Below are 27536 nucleotides of genomic sequence, written 5' to 3' on the forward strand. Positions count from 1 at the left end.
TGTGTGAGACGGAGTCTCGCTCTGTCACCCAGGCTGCAGTGCTTTTTTTTGTGTGTGTGAGACGGAGTCTCGCTCTGTCATCCAGGCTGGAGTGCAGTGGCACAATCTCTGCTCACTGCAAGCTCCGCTTCCCGGGTTCACGCCAGTCTCCTGCCTCAGCTTCCCGAGTAGCTGGGACTACAGGTGCCTGCAACCATGCCCAGCTAATTTTTTGTATTTTTGGTAGAGACGGGGTTTCACCATGTTAGCCAGAATAGTCTTGATCTCCTGACCCTGTGATCTACCCACCTTGACCTCCCAAAGTGCTGGGATTACAGGCATGAGCCACCACACCCAGCTTGGACACATTTCAAAGCAAGTTATAGACATTAGTACATATCCTCCTAAATACTTGGACATGTGCATTATTACCAGAATTAAAATTTTATGATTCGTTGTTTTTTCTTTTGGGGTAAAATTTACATATGATAAAACACACAATTTTTATGAGTGAATTTCCATGAGTTCTGACAAATGTATCTGCCTGTTGTACCCAAATCTATATTACTCCATAAAGTTCCTGCAGACCCCTCCCAGTATCCCTACCCTACCAAGAGTAAATCACTTCTTTCAGGGCTTTATATAAGTGGAACCATACTCTATGTACTCTTTCGTGTCAGGCTCCTTTCATATAGCATAATGTTTTTGAGATCAAGCTGTTCTTGAGTTCATTGGTAGTTCTCTATTGCTGAGTTGTATTCCATTTTACCAGTTTGTTTATCCATTCTTCCACATTTCAACTAGTATGAATGAGCTTCTATAAACATTCTTGTACAGATGTTTTTGAGGGCATAGGTCTTCGTTTATAGTAGATCAACATCTAAAAGTAGGATTCTGATCATAGATAGGTGTACTTTTAATTTTTGAAGAAATTGCCAGATCTTTTCCAAAGTTAATGTTTATATTCCCACCAACAAAATGTGAGAGTTTTAGTTGTTCTACATCCTCACCCATATTTGGTGCAGTCTGACTTTTTAGGTTTAGCCATTTTGGTAGGTTTGTGGTGATGTTTAATCATAATTTAATATGCCTTTTCCTTGATGACTAATATGTTGAAATCATTTTCATATGCTTACTGGTCATTTATATAATTTTCTCAGTAAAGTGTTCATTGCAATTATTTTCCCATTTTAAATTGGATTTTTATTATTGAGATATAGAAGTTCTTTATATATATGAGCTCTATATAAAAATATTTGTATATAAATGTATAAACAAGTATTTTAGTATTTCTTTCTAATCTGTGCCCTGCTAATTTATTCTCTTAGTTATGTCTTTTGATGAGCAGAAGTTTTAAATTTTGAAGTCTAATTTATCAGGGCTTTTTTTTCTTTCATGGTTAATTATTTTCTGTATCCTGTCTAAAACAAAGTTATCTCTAAGTTTTATTTATATATATATACACATACATACACACACACACACACACACACACACACACAGTTTGGAAAGCTTTCTAGTATAGTTTTAGCTTTTATGTTTAGATTTATTATCCATATTAAATTAATTTTTATTTGTTGTGTGAGGTCAGTGTAGAGTTTTTTATTTTCTGTGGGGATATTTAATTCTTCCAGCTCTATTTGAAGATGTTCCTTTCCCTCACTGGAATTTCTTAATGTTATTCTTGAAGATCAAATGACCACATAAATGTGCATTTATTTCTGAGCTCTCTGCTCTGTTCCATTGGTTTTATAGCTCTTTATATATCAATGTACCAGACTACACTGATTTCTGTAGCTTTATAGTAACTCTTCAAGTCAGATGGTATAAGCCTTCCATCTTTGTTCTTTTTTTGTTTTTTCCAAAATTGGTTTGTATATCCTAGTTCCTGTAAAATTTTATATTCATTTTAGAATTATTTTGCTGGTTTCTAAGAAATTACACAAATGGGATTATGATTGGGAATATATTTATTCTAGGAGTCAGTTTGGGAAGAATTGACTTCTCACCAATATCAAGCCTTCCAATCCATGAACATGCACTATCTCTGCATTTATATAGGTCTTCTTTAAAACCTTTCAGTAATATTTTATATAAACATCTTAAATACCTACCATTATATTTATTGCTCAGGATTTTATTTTTAACATTGAAGATAGAATTTAAACTTTTTATTTTTCAAAGTTTCCTGTTAATATGTGAAACTACAATTATAGTATTACCCTGATAGCAAAACCTGACAAATACATAAGAAGAAAGGAAACTGTAGACCACTATTCTTTATAAATACAGATAGGAAAACTCTCAGCAAGATACTTGCAAATTGAATATAGCAACATATAAAAAAGATTATATACCAGAACCAAATATAATTTATTCCATTAATACAAGGTTACTTAAACATTGAAAATTAATCAGTGTAAAGTCCATATTAATAGAATGAAAGAAAAACATACTATCATCTCAGTAAACTTAGAAATAATATTTGACAAAATCCATTTCATGATAAATATGCTCAACAAACTAGGAATATAAGGAAACTTTTTAACCAGCTAAAGAACATCTATGGAAAATCCACAACTAACATTAGGTTTATTAGTGAAAGACTGAAAGTTTTCCACCTAAGATTGGGAACAAGACAAGGATTTCTATTCTACCCACTTCTAGTCAATAATGAACTATTGACTATGAGCTAATAAATGAGTTCTGTAAGGTTGCAACATATAAAATCAATATAGAAAGACCAGTTATATTTGTATACACTAGCATGGAGAAATTTTAAATGAAATTAAGAAAATAATTTTATTTATAATAGCATCAATAAAAAATACTTAGGAATAAACTTAACAAAAGCAATGTAAGACATGCACACTGAAAACTGCAAAGCATCATTGAAAGAGATGAATCATGACCTAAGTAATGGTGAAACACACCATGATCATAGAAAGCTTAAGTTTGCAAAATGTCAGTACTCCCCAAATAGATCTACAGATTCAGTGCCATCCCTATGAAAATCTTATCCGACTTTTGTCTCTTTTTTTCCTTTTTGTGGAGAATGGGGTCTCGCTATATTGCCCAGGCAGATCTTGAATTCCTGGGCTCAAGCTATCCTCCTGATTCTGCCTCCCTAAGAGCTAGGATTACAGGTGTGAGCCACTGCACCTGGTTTGTCTGGCTTTTTAAAAGAAATTTATAGGCCAGGCATGGTGACTCACACTTGTAATCCCAGCACTTTGGGCGGTCGAGGTGAGCAGATCATGAGGTCAAGAGATCGAGACCATCTTGGCCAACATGGTGAAACCTTGTCTCTACTAAAAGTACAAAAAATTAGCCAGGCGTGGTGGTATGTGCCTGTAGTCCCAGCTACTCGGAAGGCTGATACAGGAGAATTGCTTGTACCCTAGAGGCGGAGGTTGCAGCGAGCCAAGATCATGGCACTGCACTCCAACTGGTGACAGAGTGAAACTCTGTCTCAACAAAAAAAAAGAAAGAAAGAAAAAAAGAAATTTATGATTCTGAACTTCATATGGAAATATAAAGACCCAAAATAGCCAAAACAATCTTGAAAAAGAACAATGTTAGAGGACTCACAGCTCCCAATTTCAAAGCTTATTACAAAGCTAGAGTAATCAAGAGTCTTTGGTACTGGCAGAAGGATAGACAGATGGAATGGAATAGAGAATCCATGAATAAAACCTATATATCTATGGCCAATTGATTTTCAAAAGGGTGCCAGAGCAGTTCAATGGAAGGAAGAATAGTCTTTTCAACAAATGGTTCTGGGACAACTGGATTTCCATATGTATTAATAATACAAACTAATGAATTTGAATGTTTGTGTCACACCATATACAAAATTTAAAAATGATCCAAGATTTAAATGTAAAAGCTGAAACTATGAAATTCTTATAAGGAAGCATAGGTATAAATCTTTATAACCTTGGATTAGGCAATAGTTTCTTGGGTGAAACACCAAAAGCATGTACAGCAAAAGAAAAATATAGATAAATCAGACTATCAAAATTTTAAACTTTCGTGCTTCAAAGGACACTATCAAGAAAGTGAAAATAAAACTCAAAGACGGAAGAAAATATTTGCAAATTTTATTTTTGGTAACGAGTACACCAGATATATGAAGAAATTTTAAAATTCACTTAAAAAGACAAATAACCCAATTTAGAAATGGGGAAAAGATATGACCAGACATTTGTCCAAAGAAGATATTATAAATGGCCAATAAGCACATGAAAAATTGCCCAACATTATTAGCCCTTAGGACATGTAAATCAAAACCACAATGTGGTACCACTTCATACCCACTTGGGTTACTATTTTAGCTGTCGAATTACTATAGTCTATCATTTTTAGACAGTAAATATAGTAATATAGTATATTTAGTTATCTAAATATAGTATAATAATAAAGTATCCCCGGGGCGGGGATACTTGCATGTGTAATCTTGCTAAGAGTTAATAGAAAGGCTAGGACCAAACCTATTTGTCTACGGGGTGTGCAGGCCCGTCTAGGCATTTTCAGTGCCTTGCTTTGGGTGTACTAAGCTACATAAACAGGGGAGAAATACATAATTATGAGGCGTTACCTTTAAGGTTGTAGTGATGAGGGGGTGGATTTGGTAGTGGGTAGGTATGGGGAAAAATAAAGAGGGAGAAAGGGAGGGAAATCGGGGCTAAGAGTGGTAGGATTAAGTAGATTTATATTAGTTGAGAGGATAGCAGTTGAAGTTGTGCAAGCTAAAAGATGAAAATACAAGCTCTGGCTAGGTGGATTGAGGCTTTTGTTTTTGGGGTTTGCAAAAGTGAGTTTTCAGGGAAGAAGTCAGAGATGGGGGAGGAGGGTTTGATAAAGATTTGTTACGATTTTATAGTGCGGTGAGTGGTATGCCACGTGGTTGGTTATTGTTATGTCTTACAAGCATGAATTAAATTACACCTTATGGTATTTATGCGGAGCTGGGATATTGAACATAGGTGCGATCAACAATAGTATGAACTAGGAATCAAAGACAGGTGCTGCGGCATGTAGTGTCGTGGGACCGGCCTTTTGCTATGGAGTCGCGTGCATACCAGAGATAAAAGATACCAAATGCATGGAAAGCTCCTGTGACTGGTTAGTAGGGTGATAGACCCGTGATCCATCGAGATGTCTTATTTAAGCGGAACGTGTGGACGATCTTAGTTTTATGGCCCTGAGGTAAGAACCAGATGCCGGATACAGTTCATTCTAGCTACCCCCACGAGTTATGGGCCCGGAGCGAGGAGAGTAGCACTCTTGTGTGGGATATTGATTTCACAGAGAATGGTGAACAAGGGACACCTAACTGAGGGGGGTATCCGTGGTGACGATACATTAACAATCAAGTATAATTTTCACTGTAGAATTTTCAGAGATGTATTTTATTGTATTAGGGAATTTCTCTTTCATTTCTAGTTGATGAGTGTTTGTTTTTAAATCCTTAGTGAATTTTTACTTTTTTCAAGTTGTTTTTTTCTGTTTCCATTGAATTGTCGTATCGTTTTTCTCTTTTAATATTGGGATTGTCCACTGTGTCTTATACCTGATATCAAAGAAATAGACAATTTAAGTAGAGAATTCCACAACAGATTATAAAGGCTAGGGCTAAAAGTGGTTAGTATCACTTCTACCCACATTCCTTTAACTGGAGCTAGACCTAAGTACAAGGGATCATGAGAATTATAGTCTCCCTGGGTGCCTAGGAGAAACATGAAATGATTTGATGAAAACAGGGCAATCAGAGTGATGATAATGAATAAAAATAAAGCCCTTTTATATATTATTATTTTAAAGTAACAGAAATCTATCTTCAAAAGAAGACCCACATACTGAGGTTGAACAAATAAATGAATGGATGGTGGGTGGTGCAAGCCAGGTTTCTCATTGCCAGGGCAGTTGCAATAAGCTAGGAGAGGGGGCTGCAATAAACCCTATAATGCTGGATTAGAGTTGGACATATCAGCTAACTTCATGTTAGCTTAACTACTGTTTAGTTTGATAAATATACATATGGGCAGATACAGAAACAATTATAGATATGTGTGTATACCTGGGTTTGAATATGTATTTATACTTCTTGGCTCTTTCTGCTGAGGGGGCCTGCGAGCAGTGATACCGCAGTAGCATCAAGCACATGCAGTGCCCAGACCATGGTTTCTAAATATTATTCTCCAATATTAGGAACTAGGGATCCTCAGAGAAATGACGGAGTCTGTGGCTGGGACAGTAAAATACAAGATCTTGGAGCACATGGTATGCCCTTAAAAAATAAATGCTCAAAAACAAAAAGGATGTAGGCATGTGAAAGGCATACAGGAACCAATTTAATAGAGCTCCCAGAGACCAAAGCTGGAACAATTGGAGTCACAATATAAATAACATGGTATTTGATTATAACCCAAAATATAAAATAAATATACCTGAGTTTATCCTAATATAAATCAATGATCAAACAAATAAATAGAGTCTTTCTTCTAAAAGAATTTCAAATTATATATCCCCCTTCAGATAGTGAAGCTTACCCTCCCCCTTAAACATGGGCTGGATTTACGACTGACTTCCAAAGAGGGGAAATAGTAACTTTGCAGTGAAAAAGCCTGGTAAACATGATCTTAACCAGGTGATCAAGGTTAACATCACGATGATAAGTCACGCTGATGTCATTTGCCTGCCCCCGATGTGATGTGATGAGAAGTTTACCTTGCCTCGGTGATATTCTTCCCAATAACCCTAATCAGCCAAAAGTGAAGCATGCTTTAAAAATACTTGGCTAATACACGTCAAGACTGTCAATGTCATGGGAAGCAAGAAAAAACTGAGAAACTGGCACAGACCAAAAAAGACTGAAGAGACATGATGACTCAATGCAATGTGATATCTAGACTGGACTGGATCCTGGAACAGAGAAAGAACATTAGTAGAAAGACTGGTAAAATCCAAGTAAAGTCTGGAGTTGAGTTACCAGTAATGCACCAATGTTGGCTTCTTAGTTGTAACAAACATGCCAGGCCATGGTAATGTGAGATGTTAACATTGGGGGAAACTGGGAGAGGAGTATGTAGGAACTCTTTGTATTATCTTTGCAATTTTTCCTGCAAATTTAAGATTATTCCCGTATAAAAATAATTGTCAAAAACAGTAATAGTAAAAAGGCCCAAAAGGTGAAACAGATTTTGGTGAAGCTCTTGTGGTATGAGTAGGGATGCAGGGCCTGAGTTCTGAATGCTCAGCCTCTTCTCACTCCTCACTCCCTTCCAGGCTGCCTCCCTCCTTCCCCAGGTCCCCAGGGTCCTCTGTCACATATTCTGAAAAGTACTGCCCTGCAGAATTAAATACAAACTCCTCAACGTGTCTTCTGGGGCCCTTCATATTCTCACCCTTGTCTAGCTTTCATCTTTATCATCTGTTGACCTCTTGCCTCCTATATTTATTTCTGTATTTATTTCCTTCATATATTTTGAAGGCACTTTCTTTTCCTCAAGCAGATGCTGATCTTCTTGTTGATTTTGAACATGCTATTTTTTTTCAGCTTCGAAGACCATTCTTAAGCTTATTCACCCTCAAAAACTCTTCAGAATTCATCTTAGAATTCAACTTAAGAGTGAGCCTTCTCTTGAAAGGCTCTAAGGGAAAGGGACACCTTTTTGAAACATTTCTGCAGTAGCACATAGTTCTTTCTAGTTGCTTGTGTGTGTGTGTGTGTGTGTGTGTGTGTGTGTGTCTGTAGACCTCTTGCCTGCAAATAGTCCACAAGCTCCTTAAGGAGATGTCATTCATCTGCCTTTGCCAAATGTCAAGCACAGTACCTGCACATAGTAGGTATTCAGTAACTGTCAAATAAATGAATGAATGGATGAATAAGAGTAGCAATTTTATTGAAATTAGATTATTTTCTTTTTGTAGCCTTTTAATTTATTTGAATCTAGTTGTCATGAGAATACAAATTCAATGTTTTAATAAGCAAATTGATCCCAGTTTGCTGGTTTAAAAGAAAAACATTGGCTTTTTAGGAGTAAGTACTAGCCTCAATTCAGCCAGCATGTATACAACATATTGAGAGTGGTTAGGTATTTTTTTCCTTTAAATAACAAAAATTTCACATGGTGCGTACTTTACGGTAAATGAAATAGGTACTGTAGTGTTGCTTTTTCAGTCTGCTGGTGTTTGAAGTAGTTGTCAGTAAAGCTAGCTGCATACATTTATCTTCATTAGCCATTCCAAGGTGATGCTTTTTGATGCAGGTGGCCCAGCTCTTCCCAGGCACTTTAATTTGCCAATTATTGTACCCACTATCTGTAGAACAGATAGTGATTAGTTTCACATTTTGCTCACTGGGCAGCTTAATGTTCTTGTCACCTTACATTGAGTTTTAAATGTGCAAAGCGCAAAGAATGTGAAACATGTTTCTCAGACTTGGGGGCGGTAGTGGCTGTCATGCCTAGTAACTTGAATTACTCCTGGATACAGAAATTAAAGGGCCTGGTTCATTAACAAAGAATAAAATAATCTGACAAAAGTGCATCAAAAAAGGCAACATGAGTGTGTGTGTATAAAGGTTAGATGCATCTTTTCATTTTCTTTCACAAAAGCATCATTTGCTAGTGAAGCATCATTTGCTAGCATGTGGGATCTGAGTGCTAGTTTGCTGGCTTAGATTACAATCGTTTAAAGAGAGAGAGGGATAATGGCAGGATCTTGTTTAGAAAATAGCATTCTACCTTAATAATTTTCTTCTTTGAGTATTCTAAGGCAACATAGGTCACCCAAAACAGAGAATGAGAGACACCAATTTTAACGTAACGACTATTCACTACCTTACATTTTGGATCATTTTGCTCTAGCTATGACTCATTAACGAAATTTTTTTTAACTGCCAGAGAAAGTTGAGAAGTTCCCTTTAGAAAAATCCAAAACCACACTTAGCAGTTTCGTCTGAGGTTCATTTGTTTAATTTCCTAGGAGTGAGGTTGACTCATTTATGGGGACTTAACCTAGTGCCATTATTAGCAAAAAAGATTATTTAACATTTTAAGAAAACATGGGGAAATGCCAGACACATGGCATCCCAAACATAAACTTTATTTGCTACCCTCTTGAAGAATTTGTTTGCATATGATGTTGTTCACACTAGCGATAACAGAAAATGTATTTAATAACTACTCAGAATTAATATGCTGTAGTATGCATGGCTGCCTAATTTAATTTATCTCTGATTAAGCCTATTATGTTTGAGATCACTTTACAGAAGAGATTTTTTTGCCAGCTGTAAGCTTATTTGAATTGTAATATAAGTTAATAATGTGTGAAATAACCAGTGGTGCCTACTTCTAAATGTTAATTTTGCCAACTGACTTCCTGAGTTGCATACCCAGACGATTAATGGGCATTTAGTTAATATCTTACATGAAGACCAGCTATTGGAATAAATATGAGAATTAGCTATTTTAGTAGGCAAAGACAAATGGCACAGAAATTCTTTAATTCTAAAATCCAGAGGAAAAGCTCTTGCCTTATAAAAGTAATTGAAAATCAATGAGTGATAATCACATAAAATCACATATAAAGTAACATGTACTTTTTACATGACTTGTGTTCTAAATTTATTTCTTCAACCCTAAGTTGTCTCACTGGATCAGATGGAGTGGGACCCCCGGGATCCTCACTGTGTTTTCAGGGCTCTTGAGTGGGCCCAGCACCAGAGGGAAGGGGCTTGGGCTATTGCTGTTCATTGGCTTGTTCTCCACATTACAGACCAAGCTTTGTATGTTTATCCAGAACCAATTGTTTCATCGGTCAGTCTAATCCTCTTTTTCAATGTCTTAAGTGATTAGCACCAAAAAAAGTGATTGGGCTAATCACATTCCCTTGCTCAGCAGTTGGCCTCATACAACGTTCTGTGCATCCTTAGATACAGTTTGCATGGCTCAGAATGCGAACTGTATTATTTGTATACATACTTAACTTTGGTAAACTGATTCTTCCCTACCCATTCTCAAACTGCTTTTCTCCCTTTTTGTAGTTCTTTTTTTGGTTCTCTAACATTCCACCCAGTCCTCAAAGCCCCTTAAAAATCATACCTGCTCTATGAAGATTTCCTAACCATCCCAGGCCATGACCATGTCCTCATTGGTTGGCGGTGGGGTCATTTGCCTTGATCATGTAGTCACCTTTCGTATATTCTACTTATAGACTCTATGAGGACAGAGACCTTGCAATTTAAATCATTATACCCCACGGTGCCTAATACAGTTTCTTATAAGAAAAACATATATATATCAATAGATGGTGGTGATTGATGTTCAGTATACAAACATGACAAGGGAGACGCTTATAGATCTTGAACCCTGGGTGAATAAATAAATGTAGTTGAATACGTAAAGTCAGTTTGCGGGTTTTCATTTGTTTTAAAGTTGAAGTAGAAACTTGCATGTAATAATTAACAAGTCAGAGATCACAAAGTAGACTTCTCCTTGCTTTAAACAGCTCTTGCTAGGCCTATAGTTTGAATCTCAGTATGTGTGTAAAGTAGTGTTTCGTAACCCTGACTTACATGAGAATTGGCTGGGGAACTTCAAACATGTATGCCCATGGCAAGGACTCACCTTCAAATAAGTTAAATCAGGGAGCACTTTTTAAAAAGCTAACCAGATAATTTTAGTAAGAAACCAGAATTGAGAACCACCAGTGTAAAGGAAACTTAAAGGTCATTAAATTCATATGTCCATCTGGTGTTTGATTGTTATATACAGCTGTTTAGCAATGAAAGAAGAGTGTTTCTAACAGGACGAAAATTGCAGCTCTCTGGTGCAGGTTTCTGTGCCATGTCCGATCCTTCTCTGAAGCTAACACCCAAGGTGACCTTGGTTTGTAGAGAGTTATCCCTTTTTTTTTTTTTTTTGAGATGGAGTCACACTGTCACCCAGGCTAGAGTGCAGTGGTGTGATCTCCACTCACTGCAAGCTCCGCCTCCCGGGTTCACGCCATTCTCCTGCCTCAGCCTCCTGAGTAGCTGGGACTACTGGCGTGTGCCACCACGCCCAGCTAATTTTTCGTATTTTTAGTAGAGACAGTGTTTCACCATGTTAGCCAGGATGGTCTCGATCTCCTGACCTCGTGATCCACCCACCTCTGCCTCCTAAAGTGCAGAATAACAGGCATGAGCCACCGTGCCCGGCCGCTATCCCATTTTTTAACACAGAAAGATCCATGTAGTAGGAAACTCCTTATTACTGGGTAAACCAGGACAGTTGGTCATCCTATTACCAACACACTTATTACGTGGATACCACAGAGGTGGTTTTGGATAAATTTCCCCTTGAGAGGAAGTGGGGTTTCTGATAGAATTTTTAATGAAAAAAATAGAAACAGAACACTTTAAAACCTTAGCAGCCTTGAGGGGAAAGAGACATATCAAGAGAAAAAGGGAAAACATTGCAATAGGTTCTCATAGAATTTCTGCAGTTAAGATGAAGGAGGGGGATTATGGCATGTAATTAATTAAAGAACATCAACATATTCATTCACTTTTCTCTCTGTTATGTAGGTAAATTAAGGATAGTTTTGTAACATAAGAAGGCATGGAGCAAAAATCCCAAACTTGTAAATATAATTAACTAAACAATAAGCCCCTTGAGGATCATTTTTTCTTGTTGTTGTTTTTGGGTGTTTTTTTGGTTTTGTTTTTTTGAGACGGAGTCTCGCTCTGTCGCCCAGGCTGTAGTGCAGTGGCACGATCTCAGCTCACTGCAAGCTCCGCCTCCCGGGTTCAAGAGATTCTCCTGCCTCAGCCTCCTGAGTAGCTGGGACCACAGGCGCGCACCACCACGCCCGGCTAATTTTTTTGTAGTCTTAGTGGAGATGGGGTTTCACCGTGTTGGTCAGGCTGGCCTCAGACTCCTGACTTCGTGATCCGCCCGTCCCAAAGTCCCGGGATTATAGGTGGGAGCTACTGCACCCAGCTGAGGATAGCTATTTTCACAAAGAGAAACCAAAGCGTTATTGACGGCTACATGGAAAATTACTGGCAGAACTAACATATGGCTCCAAGATCATTTTCTGGTAGGATCTTTGGCCCTTTTCCTACTACACATCCTTTTAGTCCCAGTGACATTCAGCATAGTACCCTCCTTTCAGATAAAAATAAGTGTTAGATTGATAGAAAAATGAAAGTGTTTTGCTAACAAAAATACTTTTAGCAGTTTGTTGTATAACTACAGCATTAGAATTTTTTTCATCATGAATGTCAATTTGAGTTTTGTGCTGATATCATGGTAGAGTCCTGCAACCTAAGGATTAACTTATCTCAGTTATTTTCTGTTTTGATTGATCACTGGGTAGCCAGTCTGACCACTACATAGTTGATTCATGTTACCTATTGATTGCCAAAATTGCCAGAGGTACCCCGGTCATTTAACTGTCTTTATAATCAAATCAAATCCACTACACAGCAATTCAGTCAATGGTTTGGTGTTCATCTGTCTAAAATGTTGATGGTACCACATAGGGACAAGATATTAAGCTATACTTAAAAACTAGCTCATTTCATTGAAATCATAATAGATTTTTCTCCCATTCTAAAATTTGTATGCTGCTATAGGAGAAAGCATCAATCAATAAAAATTATAACATATTCTGTTTTCCTTTTCTTCCTTAAAACATTTAGCTGAAGTTGTAGAAACTCAGAGAAACATATGTTAGAGTGGGAAGTTGCAGATCAGTTCATCCAGTCTTTTCCAAAGTATGTCAATAAATACTACCTGAAACAAAAGAAAAAAGGGGGAGAGTCTGTAGTCAAGTAAGTTTGTATAATAGAAGGTAAAACAAAATGGGACCGATGCCTTGAATATACTCATGTGTTTCAGAGCTTCAAGAATGGGGAGGGGGAGGCATGAGATGATCGAGGTATGTTTCAAAATCATCTAACCACAGAACTCTTTATCATGAACACTTGGAGGGACTTCATCTAGTCTCCTAATTTTGTAGTTAAACAAATAGAATTCCAAAGGGGTCAAGAAACTGATTCTGGGCGAAATACTTTCCTTTATTGTTTTTGTCCAGTCCTCCCTTTCCCCTACTTATATAAAAGTAGATATCAATATATTGATTTTCTTAATATAATCAATATAATGATTTTCCTGATTTTCTATAAGAGCTCTGCACACCCCTTTTCAGTGGCTAATTGATGCGTTGCACTGATGCGTTGCTTCCAGGTGACCAGCTTACCAGTGATGTGATGCCTAAAAATGGAAATGAAAAACTAGTCACTTGGAAAAGATGTACTTTTAAACAGCTTAAGGTTTCAATATCATCTCATATTCTGATTTGAATAGCTTTTTTAAAATTGGGTAGCTACAATATGCCAGGTTCTTTATATGCATTGTATGATTTAATTCTCATAAAATCCTGCAAAATAGAGAATATGTCAATTTTCCTATTGGGGAGTTTATTTAGTAAATGGAAGGCGGGGGATTTAAAATAAGGTCAGTCTGACTGTAAAGTTGAGCATCTTGTTAAGCTCAAAGATATGATGATGGCTACATTGAAAGTGATGTTGTTGACAACATAGTTAACTTTTTTAAAAAAGTTATTGGTCCATAATTGAGTATGACAGAGGATAGAGGACTACATAATTTGAGGTAGACAAATTTATAAGAAATATAATCAGGAAAATAAACATACATTCAAGTAAAAGGAATACCTGCAAGCAGACATAAATTTCTTTGGGAGATGAGGGGAGGAATACACACATATATATCTTGGTACATACATATATGCATACATTCTTGAGCCAAAAAGTAGATATATTCAGAGCGATAAGGGTCAGTATATAGTTAAAAGTTGATCTGGACATGTAATTGTGAGAATTTATTATATGGTAGGTTTTGTTGCAGGCTGTACTGCTTTTCATATGCATTTTGTGTACATTTTGTTGAATGATAAAATGTAGTTTGACCATTAACATTCAATGACGTAAATTCCTTAACTGCCTTCCAAGTCAGTGATCATTGTTTGGAATTATCTTAAAGCCAGATGATTTTCTGAAATTTCTCCTCTTACTTAGTGAATGTACATAGCTTTTCTTAGTATAGGTATTTAGTTGGGCCAGTCTTCCTGCTGTTCTATTTTAAAATGTTTTATGTCTGTTTCCTTTTTCTCCTTCCCCCCTCCCTCCCTTTCTCCTTTCTTTCTTCCCTCCTCCTTATATTCTTCCTTCTTTCTTTTGATAAATTGATGTGCGTCTACCTCAAATTGATTATTTGTCCAAACTTCTGCAGCCAAGATAACAAAATGTTGTTATCTGGATAAAGATAAAATTTATGGAAAGTCAACTTGACTTTGCCTGATAATCCCTAAAAAATAACAAAGAAGTAAAATGATTTTGTCAATACCCTCCTTAAAAGTAGTTGTGAGGTGGTTAGTAGTTGATTTCAGGTAACTCATAAAGTTCTCTGGACGAACAAACTAGACCAAACAAAATACATAAGTACATATAACTACAAAATAAAATGTGTAACACTAGAACTTCTGGTTTTATTAGATTGAACACATGCTTTCATATATTCCTATTCCAGAAATCTCACTAAAATTACTCTCACTAAAATTAATAAAGAATAAAAAATAAATCTCACTAAAATTAGTAAATAATAAAAAATAAATCTCACTGAAATTAGTAAGGAATTTTTTAAAAAGGGGAAGGGGGAGGGATAGCATTAGGAGATATACCTAATGTAAATGACGAGTTAATGGGTGCAGCACACCAACATGGCACATGTATACATATGTAACAAACCTGCATGTTGTGCACATGTACCCTAGAACTTAAAGTATAATAAAAAATAAATAAATTTTAAAAACGGCCGGGCACAGTGACTCACACCTGTAATCCCAGCACTTTGGGAGGCCGAGGCGGGTGGATCACAAGTTCAGGAGATCAAGACCAGCCTGGCTAACACGGTGAAACCCCGTCTCTACTAAAAGTACAAAAAACTTAGCCGGGCGTGGTGGCGGGCGCCTGTAGTCCCAGCTACTCCGGAGGCAGGAGAATGGCTTGAAGCTGGGAGGCGGAGCTTGCAGTGAGCCAAGATCGGGCCACTGCTCTCCAGCCTGGGTGACAGAGGGAGACTCCGTCTGAAAACAAAAACAAAAACAAAAACAAAACAAAAAAACCATAAAGCAGGGACACAAAGCAAATGAGACAGAACAAACAGAGGAGAGGCTACTGAACGTGAGATGTCAGGCAATTTGTGGAAGATGGCAGTGATGGAGGAGGTATAGATGAGCTGCATTGAGCGAAGTCTTCACGTTCATGCATGGGTTGCTGTGGAGGTTTTGGAGTATTGAGACTGGAAAAAGGAGAATCGATTGCCAGGAGCTTCAGAGCAGCACAGTACATGGAGTAGTTAGGCCCTGCCCTCCCTAGCTCACACTGCCACTACCAATTCCCCATCCCTGTATGAAGCATCAGGGATAGTCTTAGGCTACATTGAATCAGAGATACTCTGGACTCAGGGATGAGGCCCAGGAGAGAGGATGAAACTCCACAGAGAGAACAGGTGAAACCCTCCTGGACTATTCCCTGACATAGCTCCCAGGGAACCTACAGCTAGGGACTGGCTCCTTAGGCAAGGGTTTGGAGATTCTTATCTGCAGAAATTCAGTCCAAAAAATGACTGATTGTCAGAGTCCCTGTTGAAATGGTAAGATTCCCCACTCTGTTACCTCAGAGGGATGCCAGTCAAGGAAAAAGCACACCCTGTCTACACTCAGGGTTTCCCTTGGAAACTGGACCCACCGGTTTTAAATATAAATGAATTATTTGTTTCATATATAATATATATATGAAATAGATATATATATTTCTTAAATATAAATGAGTAATGAAGGGCCACTTGATATTTGAGGATATCTATTGACATAAAATATAGAATAAAATATAGAGATAAAAACAGAGAAAGGGGCTAAAGGGGCTCAGAGAAGATACAAATATTTCAGGAAGCAAATGAAAAGCTTTTAAAAACCTATAGTAACTTCAGAAAGATAAGAGACACTGTTATATACATAAAATAAAAAGTATTCTGTAGAACAGGAACAATTAGAAAATAAGAAGGCGGTATTGGAAATTAAACGTATAGAAGAATATAAAATGATTCACAGGTATAGAAGTGAAACTTTCTAGACAGTAGATCGTCCAAACGTTTTCACGCTGATGATAAAGACACACCCAAGATTGAATAATTTATTGAAAAAAGAGGTTTAATGGACTCACAGTTTCACATGGCTGGGGAGGCCTCATAATCATGGCAGAAAGCAAGGAAAGAACAAAGTCACATCTTACATGGTGGCCGGCAAAGAGAGAATGAGAAGCAAGCAAAAGGGGTTTCCCCTTATAAAACTGTCAGATCTCATGAGACTTACTCCCATGAGAACAGTATGGGGGAAACCACCCCCCATGATTCAAGTGTCTCCCACTGGGTCCCTCCCACAACACATGGAAATTATGGGAGCTACAATTTAAGATGAGATTTGGATGGGAACACAGCCAAACCATATATGATGGAGATGGGGTGAGGTGAGAAATGTAGTGGATTAATCCACGAGGTTCCACATTTTACCATAGGCATGCCAGAAGGAGAAAACAAGAAAAAAATGGTTCAGAGACAAATACTAAAGAATAATAGAAGAAGAATTGTCAAAATGGAACAATGCTGTTTTCCAGATTTTAAGATACTATAAAGTGCCCAAAATGATGGGTAAGAAAAGATTCTCAATAGCTCATTAGCTCATTAAGGTTCTTTACTCTGAGACTTCAGAATACCAGGATTAAAGAGAAGATTCCAAAACCTTCCAGAGGAGTAACACAGGTCACATGTAAAAGGTCATACCTGGTAAAAAGAATAGTAGTGGCCTGAGACTGCAAGACTGGAAGCTAGAAGACAATGAAGTACAGCCTAAAACTTTTGAGGGAAAATTACATTTTACTTAAAATTCAATGACAAGTTTAACTCACAAACAAGTATGAGAGTAGCATTAAGACATTTTCAGACACACAAGGTCTCAACAAATTCACCTCCCATGTACCTTTTCTCAGGAAGCTACTAGAGAATGTGCTCTACAAAAATGAGGATGTAAACCAACAAAGAGGAAACCATGGGATCCAGGAAGCGGGGGCTCCAACACAGGAGAGAGGCACAGGGATTTCGCAAGATGGTGTTAAAAAGAAGCCCCAGGACAACAGGTGGGCAGCTGGCCTGGAAAACCCCTAGACCAGAGGGACTGGACGGGAGGCTCCTCCAGGGAAAAAGAGATCCAGTAGACTAACCAGTGGGCTAATTGTGTAAAAAAAAAAATGGTTTCAATATAAGTTCTGTAGTTATTTTGGATAGTTCATGAACGGTTAATTATGCATACACAAAAGAGGTAAGCAAAATAAAAGACAACACCAGGAAAAATAAGATGTTGAACAACATCGAACGCATTCTCTTTTACTACTTGTCTCGGTAGTAAACAATATTACATGGTCGTAGTAAGGTAAACTAGAATATCAGTTTAACCCCAAGTTGCTATTGGGAGCGTGTGATAGTATCAGAGTGCTAAATTTTCCTTATTCTGCATAGCAGTAAGGCAGATAATCTCTAAAAATTATAACTTAATAAATATTAGTATACACACAGTACTTAAGTATAGGGATAGCATAGTTAAAAGTGGTTTCCTCTCCCATGGTGAAATTCAACCTCCCTAGTTACAGATGCTGGACAGTGCTAGTTTTCCTGTGCTGGACAAGACTGTAGATTAACCAAACCAAGAACAATTGGTTGCAGCGAAAGTCTTACCTATATAATCTGGAAAATAAACATCTTTCATAATAAAAGCAAAAAAACAAAAAAAAAGTTTCCCTTGAGAAGCAGGAAGGGGGAGTGGTAGGCAAAGTAGGGGAAGGGAGTATTATTTTTTGATTATAGGCCTTATATTACTATTCGCCTTTTTAAACTATGGGCATATATTACTTTAATAAAGGCTAAACTGATTTTTTAAAATTACTGGAATAAGAAGTAGAAATTATAAAACCAACATGCACAATGCTTCCCCGCCCCCCCACCAAATAAAGCAAAAACAAAAGAGGAAGAAGCTGATGGTAATTTTTTAATCTTTTAAAACTCGTTTATCTATCTCATATCTAATAGCAAAGTAGGACTCAGGACCCTCTGCCAGTCTTACTCCAACTAACATTTCCTGTCATCTACACCTACTCCCCACATTCTTTAAGCTAAACAGGGCTACTTGATGTTTCCTGTACAACACCTATATTTTCCTTTATCTGGGCCTTTGCTTGTAGTGCAATTATTGTTCACCTTCCATTCACACATATTCCTAACACACACACACACTCGCATACACGTATCCCTTACCAAGGCCCCCTTGTAGCACCTCCATCCCTTGCACACTTCCCTACCTGTTTACATGTTGGCTCTAAAAGCTCTCTGAGGGATCTTTGAGGGACCTCGGATAATAGTGTTCTCCCCTTTCTTTTCATTCCTGCTGTATTGCCTTTAACACCAGAGGACAAGAACCATATTGCACTGGTATTTGTTCCTCCTATAGTGCCAGGCAGAGTGCTGGCATATTCCAGGGATCGCCTCAGATATTAATCAATTGGATAAATTAATCTTCCATTAAAGGTGAAATCCACTCTGTCATATGGCCCAGTGCTACACATCTCTATCTGCAGAAGTAAACATCACTGGAATGTATGGCTTTTTGTTTTTGTTTTAAGGAAGCTCATGTGCTTTCCTCCTAAGCATGGAGAGCATGCACAGAGCCCAGAGGGTAAACTGCGCCCTAAAAGTTTGCCTGTACTTCCTTGGTGGGGAATGTGGAAAGGTTGCAAGTTTTTATTGGACTCTGCAAGGTTACAGGTAGCTTGGCACTGATGTTGCTGTGGGAAGGATGTCACTTAGGTCTCCAACTGAAGAATCACCTACGTATGACCCTGGGCCTGGTGGACAACAGCACAGCCTACGATATGGCAGGAAAATGGAAACCCTGTCATGAGGCCAGAACAGGAAAGTAAAAAAGGAAGTCCACAAATACTCAGTGATAATAGCAAGCGTAGCACAGCTAGGGCTTTCATTCATAGCTTCCCATGCTTAGTTTAGGTTTCCTTCTATTTAATCAGGCTTTATACCACAAGCCCCAAGTCTCTTTTATAACCATTCAAATGATCATCTAACAGACTATAACAGGATTAATCTAAAACATCCACCTATGGAAATAACAAAAGCCCAGCAATGTTATGACACATGCAAACAATAGAGTGCAATGGAGATTTTAAGAAGAATAAGGTAGGCTGGGGCGGTGGTTCATGCCTGTAATCCCAGCGCTTTGGGAGGATGAGGTGGGTGGATCACTTGAGGTCAGGAGTTTGAGAACAACCTGGTCAACACAGGGAAACCTAATCTCTACTGAAAATACAAAAATTAGCCAGTCGTGGTGGCGGGCACCTGTAATCCCAGCTACCCAGGAGGCTGAGGCAGGAAAAGGGCTTGAACCCAGGAGACAGAGGTTGCAGTGAGCCGAGATCATGCCACTGCACTCCATCCTGGGTGACAGAGACTCCATCTCAAAATAAATAGATAGATACAATGATAGACTGGATAAAGAAAATGTAGCACATATGTACCATAGAATACTATGCAGCCATAAAAAAGGATGAGTTCATGTTCTTTGCAGGGACATGGATGAAGCCAGAAACTATCATCCTTAGTGAACTAACACAAGAACAGAAAACCAAGCACTGCATGTTCTCACTCATAAGTGGGAGCTCAACAATTAGAACACATGGACACAGAGAGGGGAACATCACACACCAGGGCCTGTTGGGGGGTAGAGGGCAAGGAGAGCATTAGGAGAAATACCTAATGTAGATGATGGGTTGATGGGTGCAGCAAACCACCATGGCACGTGTATACCTATGTAACAAACCTGCACGTTCTGCACATGTATCCCAGAACTTAAAGGATAATTTAAAAAGAGAGAGAGAGAGAGAGAAAGAAAAAAAAAAGAAAGAAAGAGAGAGAGAGAAAGAAAGAGAAAGAGAGAGAGGAAGGAAGGAAGGGAGGAAGGAAGGAAGGAGGGGGGGAGGGAAAGGAAGGAAGGAAGGGAAGGGAAGGAAGGAAGGAAAGGAAGGAAGGAAAGAAGGAAGGAAGGAAAGAAGGAAGGAAGGAAGGAAGGGAAGGAAAGGGAGGGAGGGAGGAAGGAAAGAAAGAAAGAAAGAGAAAGAGAAAGGAAAGAAAGAAAGAAGAAAGAAAGAGAAAGAAAGAAAAGAAAGAAAAGAAAGAAAAGAAAAGAAAAGAAAAGAAAGAAAAGAAAAGAAAAGAAAAGAAAGAAAAGAAAGATCTGTAAGCCCTGCTGTGGTGAAGCATTTAATACCTACTGTTAAAGGAAAAAGTAAGTACGGAATAGGATTACCTCCTTCAGGTCTGTACTCAACTGTCACCTTTCCAGTGAGGCCTTCCTTAACTACTGAATTCGTACTTGAAAACATTTTGTCCCCTCTCCCCTTTTTCTCCATTAGCATTTATCCCCATCTGACATAATAGATAACTTATTTGTTTATTTGTGGTGCTATCTTCATACTGGAATATAATGTACACAAGGAATTTTGTCTGTTTTATTTACTGCTTTTCCCCAAGTGCCTAGAATAACCAAATGAATGAATTTATATGAGAAACCCTTATGATTTGCATAGAAACAGTTCTGGAAGGCTATACACACTTCACAGTAGTTGTCTGTGAGCAGTAGAAGTAGGAGACTAGGAGCAAGACTCACTTTTTATTGTATATATCTTACAGTGTACATGTATGTCTCTTTTTTAAATAAAAACACTGGTTTTATAAGGAATCCCATTTAAAGTGTTTTGTGAAGGCTGTGATAAAATAATAACATTAATAAACACCGTTTACTTCTAATTGTGAGATAATCAATACCATTCTGAATTTCTCTTCTTTCCAGAAGTCAAGTTGTAAATGGGCCACTATTCAAGTTCATGGGCTTTATATTTTATGAAGCCTTTACCAAAAGACTTTTTATTTTCCATCAGAGCAGTGCCATGTGTACTTACATTGTGGTGGGGGAAATTGGATTTTTAGGCCAGATACATTTATGTCTTCTACCTTTTAACTAAATGACCTAGAGCAGGTTATTTAACCAGCCTGCATTCCCTTACCTATAAAATTGGGATAATTTTCCCACTAGCAAAGGCTGCCCTTAAAGCAAAACAAGACCAAATATATATATTCAATGCCTTGCAGCGTCTGGTTCAAGGTAGGACTCAGTATGTAAGGTCCTTCCCCTTTCCTGACAGAAGATGAGCCAGAGAGAAGACCTTTAGTGATATTTTCCCTTCTAACTACTCAAAATGTGGTCCCAACATCACCAAGAAGTTTATGAGAAATGCAAAGTCTCAACCTTTACCTAATTTAATGAGTCAGAATCTGCAGTTTAACAAAATACCCTGTGGCCAGTGATCCCTGTGGACAGTGAAGTTTGAAAAGCTCTGTTTTCATGTTTCTTATAGCAGTGTTTCAGACAGGCTTCTATTAATCACGTTGTTGCTGTTTAAAAAATGTCTGTATTTTACAATGCTTTGACATCTTGGGGCCTTGTGGACTTGGGATGCTCAACCTTCCAGGGTCAGTTGATTCCTAGAGACAGTAAACGTCTTGACTGTGAGCTCGCCTTTGATATTCAAGCCAACCAATCCTGAGTCCATGCCACTACCTGCTTCCTTTTATCAGGCTCCTGCAATCCAGAACACTATTTACCTGCCCTGAATCACTCCAGGGCCAGGTACTGCATGACTAGGAACCACCCCTATACCACAGAGCCTGCTGAAACTACTCAAATTAGCTGTCCTAAGCTGCTTACTCTGTCTTGCCCGTTCTTTCCATGGAAACCATAATAAAGGCCCTTGCCCACATTTTCCCCTTATTTCCTCTGCCTCCTACTGACCCTGGTGGCCCAGTATGGTCTGACATGCCTGCTTTTCTTGGGAACTGTGACAAACTGTCCTCTCAATAGCAGTCACCTCCTGATCTGTTGGCCTCGTCGTACCTGAATAAAACCAAAACCCCAGGTACATTTTCTTAAAAGACTGCCCTTGTAAGCTTCTTAGTTGAACTCTTCCTGCCATCTGCCACCCCCCACTTCACCTTGCAAATTTAAGGTTTATTTGGAGAAGTGTGAGGGTGTCCAGCAGAGCCCGATTTTCTGGCTGGGGATGGCCAACAAGCCAAAATCCATGAGGATACTAAGCTACCTCACCAGCCGGAACTTACGTTTAAATAAAGATGAGCAGGGATAACCACACAGAAGGTTGTAAATCTGCTTGATATCGTATGACTATATTGAATGCCAATAATACTCCTTAAGCACAAGCTTTGAACACTTCCAAAATTGCTATTACAAATGATCAATTTTTGCTCATTTGCTATTACAAATGATTCCATTGCTATTACAATGATTCCATTACCTCCGAGGTAATGGAACTGTTTGAATCGAAACAAACTTATTTACAGTATTCTAAAATGTCAAAAACAAGTGAAAACCTGCCATTCTATCCTTTCATCTTTCACTGTGGCCTCTTAATATGGCATATATGCTTTAGATAGAAATAACTCCTGCCAGGGAGCAGCTATTATGTTACCAAGAAGCTTCCCTTCCCACATTTGCGTTTACCTGTTGTCTCTTCAGTTGTAGAAAGAATCTTGATATATGGAAGTGAGCTGACTGAAGCTGAGGTTAATAAAAGCAAGTATTAAAAGAACGTAAAAGGGACTTTTCTCTCTGTGACTCAAAAAAAAATACAATTTTAAGAAGTATCTATTTTAGAAATATTTCATGTTTGTTAGGTAAGACTGTGAGAATAGAAGATATGAACTTTTGCCTTATGAAAGTTATTTTACTACAGTTTTATTAAGAAATTAAAATGTGTTTAACACCTTTTAATTCAAAATATTAGAAAAGGAAACTTTCCACTGATTGTTTTATGATCATCAGTTTTGTTTCCGTAAGAAATATACCCATTTATTATTACCTTAAAAAGAAACTGCAGGTAGCAGGATTTTGCTCCCCATAACTGGCCCTGTCAGATTGAACATTACTGCCCAAGCAGTGGATAAAATGTGACTTGTAGCCTGCATGAATCACAGTGTCCCCTGAAACCGCTTGTTTCTAGGAGGGATTTTGTTTGATCGCTCCTTGACCCTTTTCCAAGAAACCTAATTTGCCCAAGGGAGTCTCACACTGGAAAACAGTGTTTGCGTCTGCTTAGGGAAATGTGCCTGAAATAATGACTTATTTAGAACTGAGAACAGAATGGAATGGAACGGATTGATAAGCCAGTTTGAGCAGGCAGAGAGCGACTTGGGCCTCTAAACTCATAAAAGGAGCTCAGCAGCAAAGCACTTTGCCTACACTGTATCTGGCAAGGCCCATCTTCATTCAACAAACATTGTCTCGGTGAACTCTGTGCAGAATTCTTACTCTTATAAATGCCTTAAGGCATGCCATTTCATTTTAAGTTTCACTTACACTTCTAAGATGGTACGGATTTCTCGATTCAGCCCTGCAGACCCCAGTGTAGAAATCGCTCTCCAAGGTATGTTACCCGTTTTAAACTCAGTCGCGTCCTTTTAAATGGCTGCAGAATGCTTGTTGGTGGTGATGCCGCTCGGAGTTAAAGTACTTTCTTGGTTGCCAGGAGAGTTGGCGAGTGTGCTGGTGCATGGATTACCCAAAGAGGGGGCTTGACTCAGCTTCTTTCTCACTTACTGGACTGAAAATGAACCAGCAGTCAAAAGTAGGGAGGTGACATCTCATCTAGAGGAATGAAGAATGAGTTGAGGTAAAAAAGGGGAAAAAAAAACAAAGAAAGAACTTTACCACTGGATTGCTCTTTGTGCTGCTGCATTTCCTGTTTCTTTTGCTTTTTCTTTTTTCTCTTCACTTTTCTGCCAATAAAATATAGTCGATTTGTCTTATCACTATAGCCTCAAGGCTAGTAACTCTTTGAAATGGCAAAGGTGCAAACAAAAATGCTCTTAAATTTTAAAAACCTGGAGCTAAGTTGATCTTCGTCTTAATCTTTCTTTGCCATTTAAAGTTTTTTAAAAAATTAAACCATTGACGATATTTAAATTGGCAAGGCTAAGCTTAAACAAAGTCCTATTTAGGTACAGTGGTAATAAGAGTTTACCTTTTTTATTTTTAATTTAAATCTGTCTTTGCACAATTAGCAAATTATTAAATGACCTCTCCTGCAAAGTCTGCAAGCAATTGCCTGTTCCAGCTAATAAGAGAACGTGTTTTACAAAGTTCATGTTGATTAATTGACAAATGCTGATAAAATCAAAGCAGTGGGAAAATGCAGTGCACCAGCTGCAGCATAAATTACTTCTGTTCAATAATGTTTCCAGTGGCTATACATTTATGGTTTACCTTTCAATAAATATTACTGTCTTAATTGAAACATCCATTGTGGAAATTTATCTCTGAAGATGTTTGTCAGGAGACACAGCTAGGACTAAACATTTCTATATCTGCGTATGCTTTTCTGCTCAATTAAAGACATTGATTGCTGTGAACATTTTAAAGATGAATGCTTTATATTTTGTATGAAAACACAAACACATTTTAATATACTTGGAAAATCATACACTCTTGACTGACCTCAGTGTTCTCTACATTTCTGATAGCTTCAACAATAAATACAAAATATAACTTCGAAACCACTAGCCTTACACCAATCCATCAGCTGTCATGGCAGCTATGAAGGTCTCCATTAGAAGGGCTATAGCTGGCTGTTTTATGCTTGTGTATGTTTCCAGCATCAGAGATGCTTGGCCAGACCCAGATTTCTCCTTTTGCATATGAATGAGTAAAAAAGATGTCAAAAAGATCTCCTGCATCCTGGATGAAACCCAAAGGTCCAGAGAATTCCAGTAGAGGGGGAATGTAAGTCAGGGCACAGACTATCTTGCAGGGTTCCTACCCCTCTCCTGTTGTGGTCCATGTCCATCTGATAGACTCCCATACTATAATGCCTTAAGAACACCTTGGCATGTAAATTTAGGGGCCCAACCAAGCTGATCCTTTAGTGTAGACATCCTAAGATGTCCTGCTCATCCACACTCCTGGGAAAGTAGATATCCTCCACAAAGTGACATTGACATACTTTTCTCAACAAAGTCATTTCAGTTCAACAAATATTTATCACACCTCCTATATATGTCAGGCACTGTGCTGGGCCCTTGGGATATACACATGAATCAGACAGTTTATCCAGAAGAAGCTTACAATAGGCAATCATATCTCTGAACATTTGAAATAGGTTATTTAAAAGACATCTTTCTATAATTTGCCAATTTTTTGAGCTTCTGTTGTGTACTAGGCATTGCTCTAGGTGTTCAAGAAATATTCAGGATGTTTTCTTTCTTTGGTATTAATCAGAGGCCATTGTTCTCATGGCCCTCTAAGGCAAATGTCATTTGCCAGTGTTCTGTTTGAGCTACCCCACTTGCTGATTGCCAGTTCATATTGTACTCAAGATTATCGCAGCTGCCAGAGCTGGATTGAGATTAGGGTTTGACTAGTAGGACAGGACTAACCGGAGACTATCATTCTAAACTTTAGTCAAAGAGTACTGTGCCCCCAGGATGGACATGAAGACTGTGAAACAGGAATATGGGATTGTTGGATGAGGGAGTTAGGGGCAATTTGAGGCATGTGAGAACCAAGCTGATTTGGGGATGTGGATCACAGTAGAGACAGATTAAACTGGCAAGCCAAGGCTGAAGGTTGGGCAGAAGTTAGATGGGGCTTATAAACAGGAGAATTCCAAGTATTTGACTAGAAGGTAAGCCCAGAAGGCAGAATAGCCATGGAGGGCGTAGAGAGGCAGCCAGTTAGGAGAGATCAATGGAGGTTTACAAGCGGGTGAGTTAAAAGCCATAGGCCCAGTAGGCATTTAAGCATTCTAGGAGATAAGGAGCCACTGGGATGTACTCAACCATCAAGAAACTCAGGTTTAAGAAGAAAAAAAAAAACGGAAATCCTTGCCACTGAAAATTCTGGTAATCTAGGTCACAAAGCTCTGAGCAAGTGGCAGTGTGATGGAGAATTTGAGTCCAGGCTCATTTTGTTCTCTCAGCCCAGACATCATTAAGACAGTGTCTGGCATGCTGTAGTCACTCCACAAATATTCCACTGAACTGACCTGGGTTCCGAAAGGGAGGTAGATTCCAAAATGAGGCCATTTTTATATGGCAGTAGACAAATTAAATTGTCTTGGCACTTAATGAAAAAAAAAAGGCACAGGACAAACACACAAGAAGGAAGATGATCATTTGTTTCAAAGATGCCTGCATTGTCTCAGTATTTACATTTGTTCCCTCCCTTGATTTCCTTTCTTGTTGGATGGAATTTAGGAAGAAGGGGGACAGACTACTGTGGAACCTGGAAAGTTCTAAGAGTGTGTGGTTAGCTATCACCCAGATTGGAGATGTTTTCCTCATGGGAGCTTTCAGAAAGAAAGCAATGAAAAGGGAAGGCTGAAGTGATTAAACCCTGCTGAACTCCCAGGTTTATGTCTGTGATGATTTCAGTGAGGAGCCAGAGCTTAGCTGAATTGCTCGCATCACACCCAGAATCTCTTCTTATCTCCCATCAGGAAGGGGCTGCCTGATGACCTCCACCCCCAGGAGGCTCTTTGGCTTTTGGTGATAGCTGCCAGTAAAAATAATAGGAAAGATTGTTCCACGGGCCCTTGGTAATGGTCCTATTGTGCTGGTGTTGTACATCACACATAAAAGTTGTAAAACACAGTCTTTTAAAAAAAGAATGCTCTCTTTTACAAAGTTGGGTCATTGAGATCCAACAAGAACCACCTGGGCAGCATCCATACCCTTCAATAGCCATCCAGAGCTCCCAAGCCAGGAAAGACCTGAGCGCCATCCCTCATTCTGCAGTCCTGGACCATGTTCCCTGTTTTAACACTAGATGGGGCATTGTTGTTATTACAGTGGCTATTTTTAAAAAAGGAAATGTGTAAGACCCAGGAAGAAGAAAACATTTCTCTAGAACATAATATTGTTCTATAGAATCAGAGAGCACTGGAGCAGAAAACAGCCAGGCAAAGAGTACAGTTCTTGCTTCTCATTCTTACTTGAGAAAACTGTGACCAGCCCAAGTTCACATAGCAGGTCAGTGGCAGACCCAGAACTGGAAGCCAGAACCCACATCACCCTAGCCCAGGGCAGCCCCTGCCCCCTGCCTCATGGCCACATGCCCAGGGAAGAGGTGTGGGTGGCACGTGGATCCAACAAACCATCTTCTTTTATACGGAGAATAATAAAAGAGTGAAATCCCCAAGGCTTGTCCTCCTGAATACATCCCTCCTACAACTTGGCTCTGTACGTAGATGACTCAAAGAAAGGTGAACAATGAACACAATTCAGTTTTTGTACGTCTCT

At 38.5% G+C, this 27536-nt stretch overlaps 1 protein-coding gene and 1 long non-coding RNA gene across 4 annotated transcripts in view; one reads left to right on the forward strand and one right to left on the reverse strand.

Annotated features, from left to right (window-relative positions):
* ENOX1 (ecto-NOX disulfide-thiol exchanger 1) overlaps positions 1–27536 on the forward strand; it is a 612013-nt gene that overhangs the window by 344155 nt on the left and 240322 nt on the right. The gene's annotated exons all lie outside the window — the stretch shown is intronic.
* On the reverse strand, positions 12193–23695 carry LOC105510489. The gene is made up of 4 exons (XR_001001566.1): positions 23599–23695; positions 16893–16936; positions 13230–13247; positions 12193–12763 (listed from the first exon to the last, which is right to left on the reverse strand). It is a non-coding gene; the product is annotated as an uncharacterized LOC105510489 (long non-coding RNA).

This window comes from Colobus angolensis, unplaced genomic scaffold (genome assembly GCF_000951035.1).
Source record: "Colobus angolensis palliatus isolate OR3802 unplaced genomic scaffold, Cang.pa_1.0 Scaffold101, whole genome shotgun sequence".
In the NCBI taxonomy this organism is placed as follows: domain Eukaryota; kingdom Metazoa; phylum Chordata; class Mammalia; order Primates; family Cercopithecidae; genus Colobus; species Colobus angolensis.